The sequence below is a fragment of the Chiloscyllium punctatum genome, chromosome 21 (assembly GCF_047496795.1).
Source record: "Chiloscyllium punctatum isolate Juve2018m chromosome 21, sChiPun1.3, whole genome shotgun sequence".
NCBI classification, from domain to species: domain Eukaryota; kingdom Metazoa; phylum Chordata; class Chondrichthyes; order Orectolobiformes; family Hemiscylliidae; genus Chiloscyllium; species Chiloscyllium punctatum.
In genome coordinates, this window is record NC_092759.1 from 2,124,192 (window position 1) to 2,150,510 (window position 26,319).

At 48.9% G+C, this 26,319-nt stretch overlaps 5 non-coding genes across 5 annotated transcripts; all 5 read left to right on the top strand.

The window, feature by feature from the left end:
* The first annotated feature begins 4,748 nt into the window (after positions 1-4,748).
* Positions 4,749-4,821, top strand: trnak-cuu (transfer RNA lysine (anticodon CUU)). Its single transcript has one exon. It is a non-coding gene; the product is annotated as a tRNA-Lys (tRNA).
* Positions 4,822-13,208: 8,387 nt separating this feature from the next.
* trnak-cuu (transfer RNA lysine (anticodon CUU)) lies at positions 13,209-13,281 on the top strand. The gene has a single exon. It is a non-coding gene; the product is annotated as a tRNA-Lys (tRNA).
* A 2,539-nt stretch (positions 13,282-15,820) lies between these two features.
* Positions 15,821-15,893, top strand: trnak-cuu (transfer RNA lysine (anticodon CUU)). Its single transcript has one exon. It is a non-coding gene; the product is annotated as a tRNA-Lys (tRNA).
* Positions 15,894-22,339: 6,446 nt separating this feature from the next.
* trnam-cau (transfer RNA methionine (anticodon CAU)) lies at positions 22,340-22,412 on the top strand. The gene has a single exon. It is a non-coding gene; the product is annotated as a tRNA-Met (tRNA).
* A 1,556-nt stretch (positions 22,413-23,968) lies between these two features.
* trnak-cuu (transfer RNA lysine (anticodon CUU)) lies at positions 23,969-24,041 on the top strand. The gene has a single exon. It is a non-coding gene; the product is annotated as a tRNA-Lys (tRNA).
* The last annotated feature ends 2,278 nt before the right edge of the window (positions 24,042-26,319 follow it).

Consider the following 26,319-nt stretch of genomic DNA (forward strand, 5'->3'; position numbering starts at 1 on the left):
ACACTTCAATTCGTTCGTGAGTTTACAAAAAATTAAACCCACACAATCAGGAGTGAGACTCAAACCGCCAGTTCAAAAACAAGCTGCAGCTTAAATTAGCACCTGAGACCGCTCGGCCAGCCTGACGCATACTAACCCCGCCCCATTCCGTTGTCAATGTTGACACGAAGGCTTAGTCCAGTCAGTGTCTGCAAACACCTCTCTGTTCACACAGACTCTGTTCACACTCACCCACATTCCAGCCTGTTGCTTTGTGAGCCCCCCCCCCCCCCCTTGGGTACAAATGTACACAAACAATGATGCTTTGTCCCCCCTCGGTGCTGAAGGACCCGTCTCGCCAATCAAGTCTTGCAACAGAGCTCCTGGAGACCTGAGCAAAGTGCCTTTCCCATCCAGGCCACTAGGGGGCCCCTGTGCACTTACATTAAACTGGGCCCCTCACTCAGTCTCTCTCACACACACAGACACACACAGTCTCACATACTCACACAGACACAGTCTCACACACACAGTCTCACACACACAGACACACATTAAGGGAGTTTCTCACTCACTCAGCGCTGCCTTTGCACACCTCCCACTGGCTCATGTTGCTGTCCATTCCCACTTATCTAACCCCTCAGCGAGAGCCCCTCGCCCCCACCCTTCCGCCAGCACAGACTACAGCTGTAAATGGGCTGAATGGACTCCTCGATGAATACAAGAAGAAGCTCCCATTGGTGAGTGCAAACACCTCATTTGGAGGAGGGTCGGGATCAATGAGTTGATTCTATGACAGCATTTCCAACATCAGCGAGATTTGTTTTTAAAATGCCCGAAATGACGGCTTTTGAACGACCTCACGACAGCAGCGGATGAGGTAGCACCCAGCATCATCACTGGCTGGCTCAGTTAGTGACAATGTGAGAGAGCCTGGATCTCAGGGATGTGGCTCCAAGGACCATGTTGGGTGACTGACGTCTTTTGAAACAAGCACCTTCTTCCTAACAGCTCTCTGACCCGCTCTGCAATCCCCCCTGACCTCTCACTGACCCTGCCCCACATCTCCTGCTCTCAGGAATCAATTCTCAGCTTCCCATGAGGGGTCATCCCCAGCGCTTGTCTCCTTTGACACCCTGCACTATCCCAGCTCTAGATGGGGCAGTCGGGACAAAACCTCAAGAGTGAGGTGTCAGAGTTTTGGCCAGCTACATGAGGGAGGAGAAAAGCCTAAGATGAAAGACGATGTTCCCACCCAGGATCAAACTGGTAACTTTTCGCATGTAAGGCGAACGTGATAACCACTACATTATGGAAACCGCGTGGTTGTTGTAATTTTGTACATGTCCCTTCCTGCCTGTACCTGTGAACAGGTACAATCTCTGGGGAGGAACTGTGACAATCCTCCTGACTTCAGTTGTGAAAGAGGTAGACTTGCCTCTTTTGAGCAATCACAGGCAGATAGAGAGAGCATTTCACTTCCTCCCAGCTGCTTTGACTAGTGTATTTCTCCTCCATACCCAGTGAGGTCTGTGCTGTGTCATCAAATGTCAGAAAGACATTTTGCAAATTGAAGCAGTAGGTTGAGCTGCTGCAGGTATTTGTGGTTTGTCAGTGCAGTGTGTTTGGTTGTAGCTGTACCTTCACAAGATAGAGTTAAAAATCTCACCACACCAGGGTATAGCCCAACAGGTTTATTTGGAAGCAATGGCTTTTGAATGTTGCTCCTTCATCAGGTAGCTGTGGAGCAGGATCATAAGACACAGAATTTATAGCAAAAGGTCACAGTGTCATGCAACCAAAATAATATATTGAGCAAACCTCGCTTGGTATTACGTCTTTCATCATTCAGAATGGGTTGCAGGTTTCGGTTCATTAATATGTAAATCCCAGAACTTCTTTGAAGTCTCATTCTCGAGATAACAATGTTTTATGAATAAAAGGTGAATTCTCAGCTCAGACAATGCATTGAAAGTGTGAGGCAAAGTGCGCGTGAGAGTGTGATGGAGTATTAGTCTGTGAGAGAGTTTGTGCGTGGGTGTGTCTTGCGGGGGTGATGTGTGTGTGTGTGTGTGTGTGTGTGTGTGTGTGTGCATGAGAGTCTCAGCTGGGAATTTGAGTTCATGTCACACTATAGGTGACCCCACTACGCTATGTATTCTCTCATACACACACTCACAAATACACAGACAGACACACTCTTACATACTCACACACTCACGCAGACCCTCTATCATACACACGCTCTCTGCTGCCCCTGCCAACCTCACCTGATGAAGGAACAGCACTCTGAAAGCCAGTGTTTCCAAATAAACCTGCTGGAGTATAACCTGGTGTTGTGTGATTTTTAACTTTGTGCACTCCAACAACGGCATCTCCAAATCATTGCTGATGGAGAGCTCATGCTCAACACGTTGATTCTCCTGTTCCTCAGATGCAGCCTGACCGGCTGTGCTTTTCCAGCACCACACCATTTGACTCTGATCTCCAGCATCTGCATCTGTGTGGAATGCTCTGCCCCAGAGGGCAGTGGAGGCCCTGTCTCTGGACTCATTTAAGAAAGAGTTGGATAGAGCTCTCAAAGGTAGTGGAATGAATGGTTATGGAGATAAGGCAGGAACAGGATACTGATTAAGGATGATCAGCCATGATCATACTGAATGGTAGTGCAGGCTCGAAGGGCAGAATGGCCTACTCCTGCACCTGTTGTCTATTGTCCTCACTTTTTTCCTGTGTGGTCAAGTGGCAGAAAGACATTTTGCAAATAGAAACAGCAGGTTGAGCTGCTGCAGGTATTTGTGGTTTATTAGTGCAGTGTGTTCAATTGTAGCTGTGCCTTCACAAGACAGGGCTTTACTTACTCGTGATGTGGAGGTGGCATTGTTGAATTGGCTTGGACAAAGTTACAAGTCACACAATGCCAGGTTATAGTCTAACAGTTTTATCTGAAAGCTTCACTTACAACTAAACCTATTTGACTGTAACCTGGTGTTGTGTGATTTTTAACTTGATTCACTACGATCAGTGAAAGATCAGTCAATGGGGACTGAGCTGCTGATTGAAAAGGAAGGCTTCACCAAACATGGACCTTGAACCCACAACCTTAATCCTTGGCTTTAAAAATCTCATATTCTACTGACTGAGGTAGCCGGCCATACATTACCTACTGCTGTTACTGCGAGTCGGAAATTAAAACCAATATAATGTACAACGCACAGCTTGGATTGGCTAAAATTCATCCAAGCCCCTACTCCTGCTGCTGTTGGGGGAACCTGCAATCACCCCCCTCCCACACACTCCCACATTCACAACCTGCAGCATTCCCACTGTGACACCGGCCAAGCTCTCTCTCTCTCTCTCACACACACACACACACACACACACACAGACATTCACACACAGACACATATATACAAACACATACATACACACATACACACACAGACACACACACAGACACATACACATACACACGCATACACACACAGACACACACATACGCACACACAGACACACACACAGACACACAGACACACAGACACACATATACACAAACACATATACACACACATACACACAGACACACATATTCATACACACACAGTCACACACACACACATACACACACTCAGACACACCCTCATACACACACACGCAGACACACACACATACACACACAGACACACACACAGACACACACACACATACACATACACAGACGCACATAAACATACACACAAATACACACACATACACATACACACAGACACACATACACATACACACACACAGACACACACACAGACACACATGCACACACACATACACCCACAAACGCATACAAAGGCACACATACACACACACATACACATACACACACAGACACACATACACACAAACATACACATGCACACACACAGACACACACACAGACATACACACAGACACACACACAGACATACACACAGACACACACACACATACACACACACAGACACACACACAGACACACACACAGACACACAGACAGACTCACAGACACATACACATACACACACATACACACACAAACACACATACACAAACACATATACACATATACACACACAGACACACATATACACACAGACATACACTCATACACACATAGACACACATAGACACACATACACACACACATACACACAGTCACACACACACACACACACACACACCCAGGTAACCCAACCTGGATCTTGGAGCCACACCCCTGAGATCCAGACTCTCTCTCATTGTTGGAGAGAATGAGGGCTGGAGATCAGAGTCCTGAATGTGGTGCTGGAAAAGCACAGCAGGTCAGGCAGCATCAGGAGCAGAAGAATCAACGTTCCAGGCATTCACTGAATCAGGAATGAGGATTGTGAGCCAACAGGGTGGACAGATAAATAGGAGGGGGAGTGGGAGTGTGGTTGGGGGCAAGGAAGCTGGAATTGCGATAGGTAGATGGGTTTGGGGGTAATGGTGCTAGGTCAGAGAGGAGGGTAGAGCGGATAGGTGGAAGGGCGATGGACAGGTGGGAAACGTAAGGAGGGCAGTGTCACATTGATGGCTCATGGGATGGGGGCGTCGCCTGGCGAGGCCAGAGGGTGTTGCCCGACCCGAATGTAGACTCAGACTCTGAAAGTCACTCTTTCTCCCTGTGGATCTGGATGTTTCCAGAGAGTGTATGGGAGGGAACAAATTGCGAAATCCCCCCCACAGCAGTAACCGCAACGACGAACGCGTGGAGTGCCCGGCTAGTTCAGTCGGTAGAGCATGAGACTCTTAATCTCAGGGCCGTGGATTCGAGCCCAACGTTGGACGAGCGGCTCCTTTTTAAAAACACCACACCCCCTTCCGATCAGCTCTCTCCCATTTGGACGCGCCCTGATCTTTCACTGGTCTGAGTCAATCAGGAGGCTCAATACTCCCCGGTTCCTGATGAAGGACTTCTGCCCCGAAACGTCGACTCTCCTGCTCCTCGGACCCTGCCTGACCGGCTGTGCTTTTCCAGCACCACACACTTCCCCTCTGACCTCCAGCATCTGCAGCCTCACATTCTCCTAAATTCTCCCTGCAGTCTGATGGAGTGCAGCGACACACAGACTCTCTCTCTCTCTCTCTACAGCTGCTCGCTTCACTGAGAGCTCCTTTACCCAGTGCTGCTGCCTTTCCAATCGACACTGGGGGAGGGTGTGGGCCGTACACACAGAGGCTGCACACACTCACAGACACAAACAGTAACCTGCGGCTCTGTAAACCCTCCTGGGGCAGGGGAAGCGAGACTGACTTCCCAGCAGTAGGTGCCTTGGGGCGGTGGGGGTTGGGGTTGGGGTTGGGGTTGGGGGGTTGGGCGGTTGGGCGGTTGGGCGGTTGGGGGGTTGGGGGGTGGGGGAGGGTGTCAGTTTTATCACAAGCTCACACTTCAATTCGTTCATGAGTTTACAAAAAGTTAAACCCACACAATCAGGAGTGAGACTCAAACCGCCAGTTCAAAAACAAGCTGCAGCTTAAATTAGCACCTGAGACCGCTCGGCCAGCCTGACGCATACTAACCCCGCCCCATTCCGTTGTCAATGTTGACACGAAGGCTTAGTCCAGTCAGTGTCTGCACACACCTCTCTGTACACACAGACTCTGTTCACACTCACCCACATTCCAGCCTGTTGCTTTGTGAGCCCCCCCCCGCCCCTTGGGTACAAATGTACACAAACAATGATGCTTTGTCCCCCCTCTGTGCTGAAGGACCCGTCTCGCCAATCAAGTCTTGCAGCAGAGCTCCTGGAGACCTGAGCAAAGTGCCTTTCCCATCCAGGCCACTAGGGGGCCCCTGTGCACTTACATTAAACTGGGCCCCTCACTCAGTCTCTCTCACACACAGACACACATTAAGGGAGTTTCTCACTCACTCAGCGCTGCCTTTGCACACCTCCCACTGGCTCATGTTGCTGTCCATTCCCACTTATCTAACCCCTCAGCGAGAGCCCCTCGCCCCCACCCTTCCGCCAGCACAGACTACAGCTGTAAATGGGCTGAATGGACTCCTCGATGAATACAAGAAGAAGCTCCCATTGGTGAGTGCAAACACCTCATTTGGAGGAGAGTCGGGATCAATGAGTTGATTCTATTCCAGCATTTCCAACATCAGCGAGATTTGTTTTAAAAATGCCCGAAATTACGGCTTTTGAACGACCTCACGACAGCAGCGGATGAGGTAGCACCCAGCATCATCACTGGCTGGATCAGTTAGTGACAATGTGAGAGAGCCTGAATCTCAGGGATGTGGCTCCAAGGCCCATGTTGGGTGACTGACGTCTTTTGAAACAAGTACCTTCTTTCTAACAGCTCTCTGACCCGCTCTGCAATCCCCCCTGACCTCTCACTGACCCTGCCCCACATCTCCTGCTCTCAGGAATCAATTCTCAGCTTCCCATGAGGGGTCATCCCCAGCGCTTGTCTCCTTTGACACCCTGCACTATCCCAGCTCTAGATGGGGCAGTCGGGACAAAACCTCAAGAGTGAGGTGTCAGAGTTTTGGCCAGCTCCATGAGGGAGGAGAAAAGCCTAAGATGAAAGACGATGTTCCCACCCAGAATCAAACTGGTAACTTTTCGCATGTAAGGCGAACGTGATAACCACTACACTATGGAAACCGCGTGGTTGTTGTAATTTTGTACATGTCCCTTCCTGCCTGTACCTGTGAACAGGTACAATCTCTGGGGAGGAACTGTGACAATCCTCCTGACTTCAGTTGTGAAAGAGGTAGACTTGCCTCTTTTGAGCAATCACAGGCAGATAGAGAGAGCATTTCACTTCCTCCCAGCTGCTTTGACTAGTGTATTTCTCCTCCATACCCAGTGAGGTCTGTGCTGTGTCAAAAAATGTCAGAAAGACATTTTGCAAATTGAAGCAGTAGGTTGAGCTGCTGCAGGTATTTGTGGTTTGTCAGTGCAGTGTGTTTGGTTGTAGCTGTACCTTCACAAGATAGAGTTAAAAATCTCACCACACCAGAGTATAGCCCAACAGGTTTATTTGGAAGCAATGGCTTTTGAATGTTGCTCCTTCATCAGGTAGCTGTGGAGCAGGATCATAAGACACAGAATTTATAGCAAAAGGTCACAGTGTCATGCAACCAAAATAATATATTGAGCAAACCTCGCTTGGTATTACGTCTTTCATCATTCAGAATGGGTTGCAGGTTTCGGTTCATTAATATGTAAATCCCAGAACTTCTTTGAAGTCTCATTCTCGAGATAACAAGGTTTAATGAATAAAAGGTGAATTCTCAGCTCAGACAATGCATTGAAAGTGTGAGGCAAAGTGCGCGTGAGAGTGTGATGGAGTATTAGTCTGTGAGAGAGTTTGTGCGTGGGTGTGTCTTGCGGGGGTGATGTGTGTGTGTGTGTGTGTGTGTGTGCATGAGAGTCTCAGCTGGGAATTTGAGTTCATGTCACACTATAGGTGACCCCACTACGCTATGTATTCTCTCATACACACACTCACAAATACACAGACAGACACACTCTTACATACTCACACACTCACGCAGACCCTCTATCATACACACGCTCTCTTCTGCCCCTGCCACCCTCACCTGATGAAGGAACAGCACTCTGAAAGCCAGTGTTCCCAAATAAACCTGCTGGACTATAACCTGGTGTTGTGTGATTTTTAACTTTGTACACTCCAACAACGACATCTCCAAATCATTGCTGATGGAGAGCTCATGCTCAACACGTTGATTCTCCTGCTCCTCAGATGCTGCCTGACCGGCTGTGCTTTTCCAGCACCACACCATTTGACTCTGATCTCCAGCATCTGCATCTGTGTGGAATGCTCTACCCCAGAGGGCAGTGGATTCCCAGTCTCTGGATTCATTTAAGAAAGAGTTGGATAGAGCTCTCAAGGATAGTGGAATCAAGGGTTATGCAGATAAGGCAGGAACAGGATACTGATTAAGGATGATCAGCCATGGTCATACTGAATGGTAGTGCAGGCTCGAAGGGCAGAATGGCCTACTCCTGCACCTATTGTCTATTGTCCTCACTTTCTTCCTGTGTGGTCAAGTGGCAGAAAGACATTTTGCAAATAGAAACAGCAGGTTGAGCTGCTGCAGGTATTTGTGGTTTATTAGTGCAGTGTGTTCAATTGTAGCTGTTCCTTCACAAGATAGGGCTTTACTTACTCGTGATGTGGAGGTGCTGGTGTTGAATTGGCTTGGACAAAGTTACAAGTCACACAATGCCAGGTTATAGTCTAACAGTTTTATCTGAAAGCTTCACTTACAACTAAACCTATTTGACTGTAACCTGGTGTTGTGTGATTTTTAATTTGATTCACTACGATCAGAGAAAGATCAGTCAATGGGGACTGAGCTGCTGATTGAAAAGGAAGGCTTCACCAAACATGGACCTTGAACCCACAACCTTAATCCTTGGCTTTAAAAATCTCATATTCTACTGACTGAGGTAGCCGGCCATACATTACCTACTGTTGTTACTTCGAGTCGGAAATTAAAACCAATATAATGTACAACGCACAGCTTGGATTGGCTAAAATTCATCCAAGCCCCTACTCCAGCTGCTGTTGGGGGAACCTGCAATCACCCCCCTCCCACACACTCCCACATTCACAACCTGCAGCATTCCCACTGTGACACCGCCCAAGCTCTCTCTCTCTCACACACACACACACAGACACATAAACATACACACAGACACACACCCACACTCATACACACAGACACATATATACACACATACATACACACACACACAGACACATATACACACACAGACACATACACACACACATACACATACACACAGACACACTCACATACTCACACACAGACACATACACACACACAGACACACATACACACGCAGACACATACACACACAGACACACACACACAGACACACAGACATACACACAGATACACACACACATACACACATACACACAGACATACACACAGACACACACATAGACACACAAACATACACAGAGACACACAGAAACACACACATGCACAGACACACACAAATACACACACACATACACACACAGACACAGACAAACATATGCACACACAGACACACAGACACAGACACACATACACACATATAAACGCAGATCAGACACACACACACAGACACACATACGCATACACACACATACACACACACAGACACACATACACATACACACAGATGTACATACACACACAGACACACACACACATACACATACAACACAGATACACATACACACAGACACACACACATACACACACACACACACACACACACAGTGAGAGAGATAAAAACACACAGAAAGAAGGACACAGAGAGAGAGAAAGTGAGAGAGGGCGATATGGAGACACAAACCGAGACAGAGAGGGAGACACATGGAGACAGAGATACAGAGAGGAAGATACAGAGAAAGAGAGAGAGGAGAGAGACAGAGATCCAGAGATATAGAGAGACTCTCGGTGTGTGAGTCTCCACATAGTCAATGTCCCAGAGCTGAGATTGTATCTATTCACTGTGAATTGAAGGGTTCCTCCCAAGCAGGAAGGGACATGTACGAGAGCGTTGCTTCAGTACAGTTTCCATAGTGTAGTGGTTATCACGTTCGCCTCACAAATGAAAAGTCCCCAGTGTGATCCTGTGTGGGAATATTATGCCTCACTTCTGCCTTTCTCTTCCCTCCGGGAACTGGCCAAACTCACACATCTCCCATCTGAAGGACAATGTGAGATCTGCAGAAGCTGGAGATCAGAGTCAAGAATCAGGAATGAGACTGAGGAAGGGCTTATGCCCGAATCGTTGATTCTCCTGCTCCTCAGATACTGTCCGGCCTGCTGCACTTTTCCAGCGCCACACTCTCGATGCTGATCCCACATACAAAGCTGAGAATTGATTCCTGAGAGCAAGAGATGTGGGACAGGGTCAGTGAGAGGTCAGGGGAGATTGCAGAGTGGGTCAGAGAGCTGTTGGAAAGAAGGTGTGTGTTTCAAAAGATGTCTGTCACCCCACATTGGCCTTGGGCCTTGGAGCCACATCCCTGAGTTCCAGGCTCTCTCACATTGTCACCAACTAAGCCAGCCAGAGATGATGCTGTGTGTTATCTCATCAGATGCTGTAGTGAGGTAGTACCCTGTGATCATTTTGGGGACTTTTAAAAGAAATCTCGCCTTTGTTGCAAATCTCCAGCTCAATTGGAGGGTGCTGGCAATGCTGTAATAGAATCAACTCATTGATCCCTACCCTCCTCCAAACGTGATTGTGTGTCCTCGTGGGGTACTATCTTTAGATTAGATTAGATTCCCGACAGTGTGTAAACGGGCCCTTCGGCCCAACCAGTCCACAGCGACCCTCTGAAGAGTAACCCACCCAGACCCATTTCCCTCTGACTAATGCACCTAACACTATGGGCAATTTAGCACGGCCAATTCACCTGACCTGCACATTTTTGGACTGTGGGAGGAAACCGGAGCACCCGGAGGTAACCCACCCAGACGCGGAGAGAATGTGCAAACTCCAACACAGACAGTCGCTCGAGGATGGAATTGAACCTCAGACCCTGGTGCTGTGAGGCAGCAATGCTAATCACTGAGTCACCATGCTGCCCTGACTTACTCTCTAGTTATTCTTTTTCACTTAATATACATAAAGGACCTCTTTGGAATCATCGTAATATACTCAGCGAAGGCTATCTCATGCTCCATGTTCACCCTCCTGATTTCCTTCTTCAGTAAACTCCTGTATCCCCTGTGTCCCTCCAGAGATTCCCATGATTCCAGCTGTATGTACCTGAGCCACGCCTCCTTCTTTTTTCTGGTCAGGGCCTCAATATCTCTTGTCATCCAGGGATCCCTATTCCTGCTAACGTTGCCCTTCACACTCACAGGAACCTCTCCATAACTATTTTAAAATTAATAGAACAATGGTCATTGGTCCCAAAGTGCTCTCCCACCGTCACCTCTGTCATCTGTCCGGCCCTATTTCCCAAGTGTCAGTTGAGTTTTGTCACTTCCCGTGTAGAACCCTTTATATCCTGCTCGAGGAAACTTTCCTGAACACACTTAACAAATTGCACCTCATCGAAGCCCTTAACGCTATGTTGGGAAAATTAAAATCCCCTACTGTGACAACACTATTCCTCTTGCAAGTCTCCCTAGTCTCCCTGCATATTTACTCCTCCTATTCCTGTGAGTGTTTGTGTGCCCAATAATGTCACCATCCTCTTCTTATTACACAGCTCTGCCCACAAAGCCTCATTCAATGATCCTTCAGTTATTTCATCTCTGGCTACTGCTGTGATACTCACACTAATCCAAAATGCAAAGCCCCCTCCCATCCTTCCACCACCTCTCTCCTGCCTAAAACACCTGTACCATGGTACATTAAGCTGCCAGTCCTGAGCCTCCCTCAGCCATGTTTCTATAATGGCTGTAATATCCCAGTACCACGAACCTATCCACATCCTGAGTTCATCAGCCTTACCTTTCAGGCTCATATGCACAAATACACACTCTCACATGCACACACAGAGGGAGCGAGAGAGAGAAACATACAGAGAGAAGGACACAGAGACAGGGAGATAGTAAGAGAGAGATGGAGATATGGAGACACAAATTGAGACAGAGAGGCAGATACAGGGAGGCAGAGATAGAGAGAGGAAGATACAGAGAGAGAGGAGAGACAGATGCAAAGGCATAGAGAGACTCTCGGTGGTGAGATGAATCAATGGAAAAATGGTTAAGTGAGAGAAAAGGTTCAGCCAGGCGGAGGAGAGGGTGGTGGATGGGAAGTGTTCAGGTCTCTGCTCAAGGAAGAAGCTTAGAGATTTCAAGCCACCCTGGTGGGGAATAGAGATGTAGACAGATTGGACATGCATGGTGAACAGGAAGCAGTTAGTGCCAGGGGACTGGAAATTGTCGATATAGGGGAGGGCATCCTGCAAGTAAATAGGGTCTGGGCAAGTGGATAGAGAATGGAGTCGAGGTAGGGGGATGTGAGCTCAGTGGGGCAGGATCAGGTTTGATGTGATGGGGAAATGTGAGAGACAAAGAGAGTTTGAGAGATGTGGACAGACCTCAATGAGCCGCTTCCTCCTGGACTGTGAACATTGTGGAGCCTGCGGCTGGTAAGTGTCAGGATGGCCGAGCGGTTAACAGCACTGTGTTCCGGTCACAGTCTCTCCTGCAGGTGGGGGTTTGAATCCCACCCCTGACAGTGATGGACCATTTAAAAGACATGAATGACTGGAGTGTGACCTTATGATAAAATTGACACTAACATCCCCCTATCAGGACTGGATCACACAACCTGCTGATGTAGTGTCAGATATTAAATAAAAAAACTAAAAAAAACTGCAGATGCTGGAAATCATCAACAGAAACAGAATTGCTGGAAAAGCTCAGAACTGAAGGAATGGTCACTGGACCCAAGATGTTAATTTTACATTCTGTCCACAGAGGCTGCCAGACCTGCTGAGTTGTTCCAGCATATTTCAGAACTGAGGAAGGGTCACTTGACCTGAAATGTTAACTCTGGTTTCTCTCTACTGATGTTGAGAGACCTGTTGAGGGTTTCCAGCAATTTCTGTTTTTGGTCCAGCTGAATGTTTGTGTCTGTGGGTGAGTGTGACTGTGTGCAGCCTCTGGCTTTGCGGCCTAGCCTCTCATTGCGGCTCTCTCTCATTGTTGGAGAGAATGAGGGCTGGGGATCAGAGTCCTGAATGTGGTGCTGGAAAAGCACAGCAGGTCAGGCAGCATCAGGAGCAGAAGTATCAACGTTACAGGCATTCACTGAATCAGGAATGAGGATTGTGAGCCAACAGGGTGGAGAGATAAATAGGAGGGGGAGTGGGAGTGCGGTTGGAGGAAAGGTAGCTGGAATTGCGACAGGTAGATGGGTTTGGGGGTAATGGTGCAAGGTCAGAGAGGAAGGTAGAGCGGATAGGTGGGAAGGGCGATGGACAGGTGGGAAACGTAAGGAGGGCAGTGTCACACTGATGGCTCATGGGATGGGGACGTTGCCTGGCGAGGTCAGAGGGTGTTACCCGACCCGAATGTAGACTCAGACTCTGAAAGTCACTCTTTCTCCCTGTGGATCTGTATGCTTGCAGAGAGGATATGGGAGGGAGCTAGTTGCCAAATCCCCCCCACAGCATTTACTGCAACGACGCCAGCGCGGTGTTCCCGGCTAGCTCAGTCGGTAGCGCATGAGACTCTTAATCTCAGGGTCGTGGGTTCGAGCCCCACGTTGGGCGACCTGCTCCTTTTTAAAAACACCACACCCCCTTCCGATCAGCTCTCCCCCATTTGGACGCGCCCTGATCTTTCACTGGTCCGAGTCAATCAGGAGGCTCAATCCTCCCGGGTTCCTGATGAAGGACTTCTGCCCGAAACGTCGATTCTCCTGCTCCTCGGATGCTGCCTGACCGGTTGTGCTTTTCCAGCACCACACACTTCCCCTCCGACCTCCAGCATCTGCAGCCCTCACTTTCTCCTAAATTCTCCCTGCAGTCTGATGGAGTGCAGCGACACACAGACTCTCTCTCTCTCTGCAGCCGCTCGCTTCACTGAGAGCTCCATTACCCAGTGCTGCTGCCTTTCCAATCGACACTGGGGGAGGGTGTGGGCCGTACACACAGAGGCTGCACACACTCACAAACATAAACAGTAACCTGCGGCTCTGTAAACCCGCCTGGGGCAGGGGGAAAGGAGTCTGAGTTCCCAGCAGCACTCACTGCAAACATTCACAACCTTCTGCATTCCCACCGTAACACCTGCCGAGCTCTCTCTCACACAGACACATCCAGACACATACACATACGCACACACACAGACACAGACACACAGACACACGCACACACAGACAGACATACACACACACATACACACACACACACACACACACAGAGTGAGAGAGATAAAAACACACAGAAAGAAGGACAGAGAGAGAGAGAGAAAGCGAGAGAGGGAGATATGGAGACACAAACCGAGACAGAGAGGGAGACACAGGGAGACAGAGATCCAGAGATATAGAGAGAATCTCGGTGTGAGTCTCCACATAGTCAATGTCCCGGAGCTGAGATTGTATCTATTCACTGTGAATTGAAGGGCTCCTCCCAAGCAGTAAGGGACGTGTACAAGAGCGTTGCTTCGGCACAGTTTCCATAGTGCAATGGTTATCACGTTCGCTGCCCATGCGGAAGGTTCCCCAGTTCGACTCTGCATTATAGAGCCGTACCGCACAGAGCAAGATGCTCTGAACAAGTTACCCACTATAGACCCTCATATCTGCACCCTCAAGTTTCTGTGACCAGATGCATGTCCAGCTGTCTCTTAAATTTGCACAACTGCGGCTGGCAACGCATTCCATACTCTCTGTGTGAAGAGTCCACTTCTGACATCCCCTCTCTACTTTCCTGCAACCAGCTTCAAACTATGAACCCTCGTGTTAGCCATATCTGCCCTGGGAAATACTTTCTGGCTATCGACTCTATCTATACCTCGCATTATCTTGCATACCTCAATTAGGTCCCCTCTCCTCCTCCTTTTCTCCAATAAAAAAAAGTCCGAGCTCAGTCAACCTCTCTTCATAAGATAAGCCCTCCAGTCCAGGCAGCATCCTGGTAAACCTCCTCTGAACCCTCCCGAAAGCATCCACATCTTTCTTATAATAGGGCGACCAGAACTGGACACAGTATTCCAAGTGCGGTCTAACCAAAGTTTGATAGAGCTGTCACAAGATCTCATGACTCTTAAACTCAATCCCCCTGTTAATGAACGCCAAAACACCATATGCTTTCATAACAACCCTGTCCACTTGCGTGGCCATTTTAAGGGATCTATGTACCTGCACACCAAGATTCGTCTGTTCCTCCACACTGACAAGAATCCTACCCTTAATCCTGTTCTCAGCTTTCAAATTCGACCTTCCAAAATGCATCATCTCGCATTTATCCAGGTTGAACTCCATCTGCCAAGTCTCTGTCCATCTCTGCATCCTATCAATGTCCCGCTGCAGCCTACAACAACCTTCTATACTGTCAACGACACCTCCAACCTTTGTGTCCGATGCAGCACAACTTTTTCTTCCTTTCGGGAAACGGGCCCAAACTCACACATTCCTCCATCTGAGGCTGAGAATTGATTCCTGGGCTCATGGTCAGTGAGAGGTCAAGGGAATTTGCGGAGTGGGTCAGAGAGCTGTTGGAAAGAAGATTCGTGTTTCAAAACACCTCGGTCATCCAACCTGGATCTTGGAGCCACATCCCTGAGATCCAGGCTCTCTCTCATTGTTGGAGAGAATGAGGGCTGGAGATCAGAGTCCTGAATGGGGTGCTGAAAAAGCACAGCAGGTCAGGCAGCATCAGGAGCACAAGAATCAACGTTACAGGTATTCCCTTAATCAGGAATGAGGATTGTGAGCCAACAGGGTGGAGAGATAAATAGGAGGGGGAGTGGGAGTGGGAGTGGGGTTGGGGGAAAGGGAGCTGAAATTGCGATAGGTAGATGGGTTTAAGGGTAATGGTGCTAGGTCAGAGAGGGGGGTAGAGCGGATCGGTGGGAAGGACGGTGGACAGGTGGGAAACGTAAGGAGGGCAGTGTCTCTTTGATGGCTCATAGGATGGGGGCGTCGCCTGGCGAGGCCAGAGGGTGTTACCCGACCAGAATGTAGACTCAGACTCTGAAAGTCACTCTTTCTCCCTGTGGATCTGTTTGCTTGCACAGAGTGTATGGGAGGGAGCTAATTGCCAACTCCCTCCCACAGCAGTTACTGCAACGAAAACCGCGTGGAGTGCCCGCCTAGCTCAGTCCGGAGAGCATGAGACTCTTAATCTCAGGGTCGCGGGTTCGATCCCCACGTTGGGCGGACTGCTCCTTTTTAAAAATACCACACCCCCTTCCGATCAGCTCTCCCCCATTTGGACGCGCCCTGATCTTTCACTGGTCTGAGTCAATCAGGAGGCTCAATACTCCCGGGTTCCTGATGAAGGACTTCTGCCCGAAACGTCGATTCTCCTGCTCCTCGGATGCTGCCTGACCGGCTGTGCTTTTCCAGCACCACACACTTCCCCTCTGACCTCCAGCATCTGTAGCCCTCACTTTCTCTTAAATTCTCCCTGCAGTCTGATGGAGTGCAGCGACACACAGACTCTCTCTCTCTCTGCAGCCGCTCGCTTCACTGAGAGCTCCATTACCCAGTGCTGCTGCCTTTCCAATCGACACTGGGGGAGGGTGTGGGCCGTACACACAGAGGCTGCACACACTCACAGACACAAACAGTAACCTGCGGCTCTGTCAACCCGCCTGGGGCAGGGGGAAACGAGTCTGACTTCCCAGCAGCAGGGGGGTTGGGGTTGGGGTTGGGGGTTGGTGTTGGGGTGGGGGAGGGTGTCAGTTTTATCACAAGCTCATACTCCAATTCCTTCATGAGTTTACAAAAAATTAAACCCACACAATCAGGAGTGAGACTCAAACCGTCAGTTCAAAAACAAGCTGCAACTTAAATCAGCACCTGAGACCGCTCGGCCAGCCTGACACCTACTAACCCCGCCCCATTGCGTTGTCAATGTTCACACGAAGGCTCAGTCCAGTCAGTGTCTGCACACACCTCTCTGTTCACACAGACTCTGTTCACACTCACCCACATTCCAGCCTGTTGCTTTGACAGCCCCCCCCCCTTGGGTAAAATGTACACAAACAATGATGCTTTGTCCCCTCTCTGTGCTGAAGGACCCCGTCTCGCCAATCAAGTCTTGCAGCAGAGCTCCTGGAGACCTGAGCAAAGTGCCTTTCCCATCCAGGCCACTAGTGGGCCCATGTGCACTTACATTCAACTGGGCCCCACACTCAGTCTCTCTCACACACACAGACACACACAGTCTCACATACTCACACAGACACAGTCTTACACACGCACACACACACACATTAAGGGAGTTTCTCACTCACTCAGCGCTGCCTTTGCACACCTCCCACTGGCTTATGTTGCTGTCCATTCCCACTTATCTAACCCCTCAGCGAGAACCGCTCCCCCCCTTCCGCCAGCACAGACTAAAACTGGAAATGGGCAGAATAGTCTCCTCGATGAATACAAGAAGAAGCTCCCATTGGTGAGTGCAAACACCTCATTTGGAGGAGAGTCGGGATCAATGAGTTGATTCTATGACAGCATTTCCAACATCAGCGAGATTTGTTTTAAAAATGCCCGAAATGACGGCTTTTGAACGACCTCACGACAGCAACTGATGAGGTAGCACCCAACATCATCACTGGCTGGCTCAGTTAGTGACAATGTGAGAGAGCCTGGATCTCAGGGATGTGGCTCCAAGGCCCATGTTGGGTGACCGACGTCTTTTGAAACAAGCACCTTCTTTCCAACAGCTCTCTGTCCCACTCTGCAATCTCCCCTGACCTCTCACTGACCCTGCCCCACATCTCCTGCTCTCAGGAATCAATTCTCAGCTTCCCATGAGGGTCATCCCCAGCGCTTGTCTCCTTTGACACCCTGCACTATCCCAGTTCTGGATGGGGCAGTCGGGACAAAACCTCAAGAGTGAGGTGTCAGAGTTTTGGCCAGCTCCATGAGGGAGGAGAAAAGCCTAAGATGAAAGACGATGTTCCCACCCAGAATCAAACTGGTAACTTTTCACGTGTAAGGCGAACGTGATAACCACTACACTATGGAAACCGCGTGGTTGTTGCAATTTTGGACATGTCCCTTCCTGCCTGTACCTGTGAACAGGTACAATCTCTGGGGAGGAACTGTCACACTCCTCCTGACTTCAGTTGTGAAAGAGGTAGACTTGCCTCTTTTGATCAATCACAGGCAGATAGAGAGAGCATTTCACTTCCTCCCAGCTGCTTTGACTAGTGTATTTCTCCTCCATACCCAGTGAGGTCTGTGCTGTGTCATCAAATGTCAGAAAGACATTTTGTAAATAGAAGCAGTAGGTTGAGATGCTGCAGGTATTTGTGGTTTGTCAGTGCAGTGTGTTTGGTTGCAGCTGTGCCTTCACAAGATAGTTAAAAATCTCACCACACCAGGGTATAGTCCAACAGGTTTATTTGGAAGCAATGGCTTTTGAATGTTGCTCCTTCATCAGGTAGCTGTGGAGCAGGATCATAAGACACAGAATTTATAGCAAAAGGTCACAGTGTCATGCAACCAAAATAATATATTGAACAAACCGAGCTTGCTATTACGTCTTTCATCGTTCTGAGTGGGTTGCAGGTTTCGGTTCATTAACACGTAAATCCCACAACTTCTTTGAAGTCTCATTCTCGAGACAACAAGGTTTTATGAATAAAAGGTGAATTCTCAGCTCAGACAATGCATTGAAAGTGTGAGGCAAAGTGCGTGTGAGAGTGTGATGGAGTATTAGTCTGTGAGTGAGTATGTGCGTGGATGTGTCTTGCGGGGGTGATGTGTGTGTGTGTATGAGAGTCTTAGCTGGGACTTTGAGTTCATGTCACACTATAGGGGACCCCACTATGCTATACATTCTCTCATACACATAAACACACACATACACACACACACACAGACACACACACAGAAACACAGACACACATACACAAACACATGTACACACACATACACACAGACACACATTCTCATACACACACACAGACATGCACACACACAGACACACACACACAGACACACACACTCATACACACACATAGACACACATACACAGACAGACACACACACAGACACACATATGCACACACACATTCACACACAGACACACACATAGACATGCACACACATACGCATATACACATACACATGCAGACATACATACACACACACATACAGACACACATGCACACAGACACACAGACACACGTGCACCCACACATACACACACGTACACACATACACACTTACACATACACATACACACACATCCCACACAGACACACATGCACATAGACACATACACACAGACACACATACACACACATACACACACAGAGACACACATACACAAAACGACACACATACACTCACACATACACACACAGACACACGTACACAGACACACATACACACACAGACACACAAACACACACACATATACATACACACAGACACCCACACCGACACACATACACATACACACACACATACACACATACACACCTACACACGCACAGACATACATACAGACACATATACACATACACACGCAGACACACATACACACACACATACACATACACACACAGACACACATGCACACAGACACACAGACACACGTGCACCCACACATACACACACATACATACATACACACTTACACATACACATACACACACATCCCACACAGACACACATACACATAGACACAGACACACAGACACACATACACACACAGAGACACACATACACACACACATACACAAAACGACACACATACACTCACACATACACACACAGACACACATACACAGACACACATACACACACAGACAAACACATACACACACACATATACATACACACAGACACCCACACCGACACACATACACACATACACACCTACACACGCACAGACATACATACAGACACATATACACATACACACGCAGACACACAAACACACACACATACACACACAGACACACATGCACACAGACACACAGACACACGTGCACCCACACACACACACATACACACATACACACTTACACATACACATACACACACATCCCACACAGACACACATACACATAGACACAGACACACATACACACACAGAGACACACATACACACACACATACACAAAACGACACACGTACACTCACACATATGCACACAGACACACATTCACAGACACACATACACACACAGACACACACATACACACACGCATATACATACACACGGACACCCACACAGACACACATACACATACACACACACATACACACCTACACACGCACAGACATACATACAGACACATATACACATACACAGACACACATAAACATACACACACAGACACACATACACACACACATACACATACACACACAGACACACATACTCACACATACACATACACACACACATACACCCACACACATACACACCGACACACACACCGACACACAAACACACACAGACACACATACACACACACATCCACAAACACATACACACATACACACACACATACACACACATATACACACTCATATACGCACACATACACACAGGCACACACACACAGACACACACACATATACACACACCCAGGTCACCCAACCTGGATCTTGGAGCCACATCCCTGAGATCCAGGCTCTCTCTCATTGTTGGAGAGAATGAGGGCTGGAGATCAGAGTCCTGAATGTGCTGCTGGAAAAGCACAGCAGGTCAGGCAGCATCAGGAGCAGAAGAATCAACGTTACAGACATTCACTGAATCAGGAATGAGGATTGTGAGGGAACGGGGTGGAGAGATAAATGGGAGGGGGAGTGGGGTTAGGGGTGAGGTAATTGAAAGTGCAAAATGTAGATTGAGTTGGGGTAATGATGATAAGTCAGAGAGGAGGGTGGAGTGGATAGGTGGGAAGGAAGATGGACAGGGTAGGACAGGTCAAGAGAGCAGTGCTGACTGAGAAGGTTGGATATGGGATAAGGTGGGGGGTGGGAGGGGAAATGAGGAAACTGGTGAAATCCACATCCCGTGTGGGTGGAGGGTCCCAATGCGGAAGATGAGGCGTTCTTCTTCCAGTCTTCGGGTGGTTAGGGTGGATTGAACATGCTCAATTACCCGATAGTCTGCAGGCTAGATGGAGTAACTGTGATAACTGTGGGGTTATGACTCGATGACTCTCCTTTGACACGTTGTGCTGTCCCAGTTCTGCATTGAACGAGGTGGCAGGACAGTAAGGGAAAAGAAGAGTGAGGTGTATGAGTTTGGGCCAGTTCAGTGCCTCTGTCTATCTCTGTATCTCCCTCTCTGTCTCTGTATTTGTATCACCCCCTGTCTCTCTCTCTCTCTCTCTCTGTATTTTTCTCTCTCTGAATCTCCCTCTCTATCTGTCTCGCTATCTCCCTCTCTGTCTGCATCTCCCTCTGTCTGTATTTCTCTCGCTGATTGTCTCCCTCGCTCTCTCCCTCTCTATTCCCACTCACTCTGTGTCTGTATTTCTTACTGTGTACCTGTCTCTCTCTCTGTCTGAGTCTGAGAGACAGTATGAAAGCTGCAGGTTGCAAGAAAGACCTTAAAATACTGGAGCAGAAATTAGGCCATTCGGTCCGTCCAGTATGCTCTGCCATTCCATCATGGCCGATAGGTTCCTCAACCCCTTTCTCCCGCCGTTGTGGAGCCAGTGGCGGGAATGTGTCAGTGTGGCCGAATTTGAGAGAAGTGTGTGGACTGTTACTGCGTGGACTGAGTCTTCCGCTGAGAATGGGACGTGATTGTCGAGTGGTTTTCCGGTGCTGTATTCCGATCGTATCCTCTCCTGGTGGCGTGAGTTCTAATCCCACTCCCTCTCATTCACTGACCTTGTGATCCAATTGACACGATCTCTTCCCCCCCCCCCAGGCCAGGATTTGAGCTCCCGCTGCTTCAGGCCGATTTATAAAAACCACCCTTCAATGTTTGTGGCTGGGAGTGACTGTGACTACATGCAGTCTCTGTGTTATTAGTAAAGGCAGCAGCACTCGGGAATGGAGCTCTTATAAAAGAGAGAGCCTGTGTGTCGCCGCACTCCATCAGACTGCAGAGAGAAACGAGCGGCGACTTAAAGTCAGATCCATGCCGTAGGGCAAAGTGGAAATGCTTAGGGTGGGGTGGACGTAGAGTCTGACCCAACCTGGGGCTCCAATCCACGACCTTGAGATTAAAAGTCATATGGTCTACCGACTGAGCGAGCTGGGCGCCACACCAGGGAATGTGTTTGCCTTATCTGGTTGTGGTCAATCTGCTTCCACCACTTATCCAGTCATGTTTTCTGTGTGAAATGCAAAAGTGCTGCTACTGCTGCTATGGATCGGGAATTAAAACCATAATATCTTACAATCCCGCAGGTTGGGTTTGACAAAACGCCTCCAGGCTCCTCCTCCTGCTGCTGTCGGGGGAACCTGCAATCACCCCCCTCCCACAGACTCACCACCGGCCACACACACATAAACACAGAGAGAAAGAGAGAGAGAGACTCTTGCTGTCTGAGTTTGCACAACTCTACACAGAAACAGCAACAATCCCAGGGCTGAAATTGGATACATTCCACCTGGCTCGCAGGGTTCCCGCAGGCAGGAAGGGATGTGTACAATCAGCCTTCAGCCGTATTGTTTCCATAGTGTAGTGGTTATCACGTTCACCTCATACGCGAAAGGTCCCCAGTTCGATTCTGGGTGGGACCATTTTCGAGCAGTAGAGCGCTGAGCAAGAGGCCCCACTATTGATCCTCATATCTGCACCCTCAAATTTCTGTGACCAGATGCATGTCCAGCTGTCTCTTAAATTTGCACAACTGCTGATGACAACGCATTCCATGCTCTCACAACTCTCTGTGTGGAGTCCACTTCTGACATCCCCTCTCGACTTTCCTGCAACCAGCTTCAAACTATGAACCCTCGTGTTAGCCATATCTGTCCTGGGAAATACTTTCTGGCTATCGACTCGATCTATGCCTCTTATTATCTTGTATACCTTAATTATGTCCCCTCTCCTCCTCCTTTTCTCCAATGAAAAAAGTACGAGCTCAGTCAACCTCTCTTCATAAAATAAGCCCTCCAAACCAGGCAGCATCCTGATAAACCTCATATGAACCCTCTCCAAAGAATCCACATCTTTCCTATAGTAGGGTGACCAGAACTGGACGCAGTATTCCAAGTGTGGTCTAACCAAAGTTTTATCGAGCTGCAACAAGATCTCAGCACCCTTCAACTCAATCCCGCTGTTAATGAAAGCCAAAACACCATATGCTTTCATAACAACCATGTCCACTTGCGTGGCCATTTTAAGGGATCTATGTACCTGCACACCAAGATCCCTCTGTTCCTCCACACTGCCAAGTATCCTATCCTTAATCCTGTACTCAGCTATCAAATTCGACCTTCCAAAATGCATCATCTCACATTTATCCAGGTTGAACTCCATCTGCCACCTCTCTGCCCATCTCTGCATCCTGTCAATGTCCCGCTGCAGCCTACAACAGCCCTCTATACTGTCAACGACACCTCCAACCTTTGTGTCGTATGCAGCAGAACTTTTTCTTCCTTTCGGGAAACGGGCCCAAACTCACACCTTCCCCCATCCGAGGCTGAGAATTGATTCCTGGGGTCAGGGCCAGTGAGAGGGCAATTTGTGGATTGGGTCGGAGAGCTGTTGGAAAGAAGATGCGTGTTTCAAAACACCTCGGTCACCCAACCTGGATCTTGGAGCCACATCCCTGAGATCCAGGCTCTCTCTCATTGTTGGAGAGAATGAGGGCTGGAGATCAGAGTCCTGAATGTGGTGCTGGAAAAGCACAGCAGGTCAGGCAGCATCAGGAGCAGTAGAATCAACGTAACAGGCATTCACTGAATCAGGAATGAGGATTGTGAGTCAACAGGGTGGACAGATAAATAGGAGGGGGAGTGGGAGTGGGGTTGGGGGAAAGGGAGCTGAAATTGCGATAGTTAGATGGGTTTGGGGGTAATAGTGCTAGGTCAGAGAGGAGGGTAGAGCGGATCGGTGGGAAGGACGGTGGACAGTTGGGAAACGTAAGGAGGGCAGTGTCAAATTGATGGCTCATGGGATGGGGGCGTCGCCTGGCGAGGCCAGAGGGTGTTGCCCGACCCGAATGTAGACTCAGACTCTGAAAGTCACTCTTTCTCCCTGTGGATCTGGATGTTTGCAGAGAGTGTATGGGAGGGAGCTAATTGCCAAATTCCCCCCCCCCCCAGTAATTACTGCAAGGAATGGTATATGGAGTGCCCGGCTAGCTCAGTCGGTAGAGCATGAGACTCTTAATCTCAGGGTCGTGGGTTCGAGCCCCACGTTGGGCGAGTTGCTCCTTTTTAAAAACACCACACCCTCTTCCGATCAGCTCTCCCCCATTTAGATGCGCCCTGATCGTTCACTGGTCCGAGTCAATCAGGAGGCTCAATACTCCCGGGTTCCTGATGAAGGGCTTCTGCCCGAAACGTTGACTCTCCTGCTCCTCGGACGCTGCCTGACCGGCTGTGCTTTTCCAGCACCACACACTTCCCCTCTGACCTCCAGCATCTGCAGCCCTCACTTTCTCCGAAATTCTCCCTGCAGTCTGATGGAGTGCAGCGACACACAGACTCTCTCTCTCTCTGCAGCCACTCGCTTCACTGAGAGCTCCATTACCCAGTGCTGCTGCCTTTCCAATCGACACTGGGGGAGGGTGTGGGCCGTACACACAGAGGCTGCACACACTCACAGACACAAACAGTAACCTGCGGCTCTGTCAACCCGCCTGGGGCAGGGGGAAACGAGTCTGACTTCCCAGCACCAGGGGCCTTGGGGGTGGAGTTGGAGTTGGAGTTGTGGTGTGGGGGTGGGGGAGGGTGTCAGTTGTATCACAAGCTCACACTCCAATTCGTTCATGAGTTTACAAAAAATTAAACCCACACAATCAGGAGTGAGACTCAAACCGTCAGTTCAAAAACAAGCTGCAGCTTAAATTAGCACCTGAGACCGCTCGGCCAGCTTGACGCATACTAACCCCGCCCCATTCCGTTGTCAATGTTCACACGAAGGCTCAGTCCAGTCAGTGTCTGCACACACCTCTCTGTTCACACAGACTCTGTTCACACTCACCCACATTCCAGCCTGTTGCTTTGTGAGCCCCCCCCCCTTGGGTACAAATGTACACAAACAATGATGCTTTGTTCCCCGTCTGTTCTGAAGGACCCCGTCTCGCCAATCAAGTCTTGCAGCAGAGCTCCTTTCCCATCCAGGCCACTAGTGGGCCCCTGTGCACTTACATTAAACTGGGCCCCACACTCAGTCTCTCTCACACACACAGACACACACAGTCTCACATACTCACACAGACACAGTCTCACACACACACACACACACACACATTAAGGGAGTTTCTCACTCACTCAGCGCTGCCTTTGCATATCTCCCACTTGGTCATGTTGCTGTCCATTCCCACTTATCTCACCCCTCACCGAGAACCCCTCCACCCCCTTCCACCAGCACAGACTAAAACTGGAAATGGGCAGAATAGTCTCCTCCATGAATACAAGAAGAAGCTCCCATTGGTGAGTGCAAACACCTCATTTGGAGGAGAGTCGGGATCAATGAGTTGATTCTATTCCAGCATTTCCAACATCAGCGAGATTTGTTTTAAAAATGCCCGAAATGACGGCTTTTGAACGACCTCACGACAGCAACTGATGAGGTAGCACCCAGCATCATCACTGGCTGGCTCAGTTAGTGACAATGTGAGAGAGCCTGGATCTCAGGGGTGTGGCTCCAAGGACCATGTTGGGTGACCGACGTCTTTTGAAACAAGCACCTTCTTTCCAACAGCTCTCTGACCCGCTCTGCAATCCCCCCTGACCTCTCACTGACCCTGCCCCACATCTCCTGCTCTCAGGAATCAATTCTCAGCTTCCCATGAGGGGTCATACCCAGCGCTTGTCTCCTTTGACACCCTGCACTGTCCCAATTCTGGATGGGGCAGTCGGGACAAAACCTCAAGAGTGAGGTGTCAGAGTTTTGGCCAGCTCCACGAGGAAGGAGAAAAGCCTAAGATGAAAGACGATGTTCCCACCCAGAATCAAACTGGTAACTTATCGCGTGTAAGGCGAACGTGATAACCACTACACTATGGAAACCGCGTGGTTGTTGTAATTTTGGACATGTCCCTTCCTGCCTGTACCTGTGAACAGGTACAATCTCTGGGGAGGGACTGTCACACTCCTCCTGACTTCAGTTGTGAGAGAGGTAGACTTGCCTCTTTTGATCAATCACAGGCAGATAGAGAGAGCATTTCACTTCCTCCCAGCTGCTTTGACTAGTGTATTTCTCCTCCATACCCAGTGAGGTCTGTGCTGTGTCATCAAATGTCAGAAAGACATTTTGCAAATAGAAGCAGTAGGTTGAGCTGCTGCAGGTATTTGTGGTTTGTCAGTGCAGTGTGTTTGGTTGCAGCTGTGCCTTCACAAGACTGAGTTAAAAATCTCACAACACCAGGGTATAGTCCAACAGGTTTATTTGGAAGCAATGGCTTTTGAATGTTGCTCCTTCATCAGGTAGCTGTGGAGCAGGATCATAAGACACAGAAATTATAGCAAAAGGTCA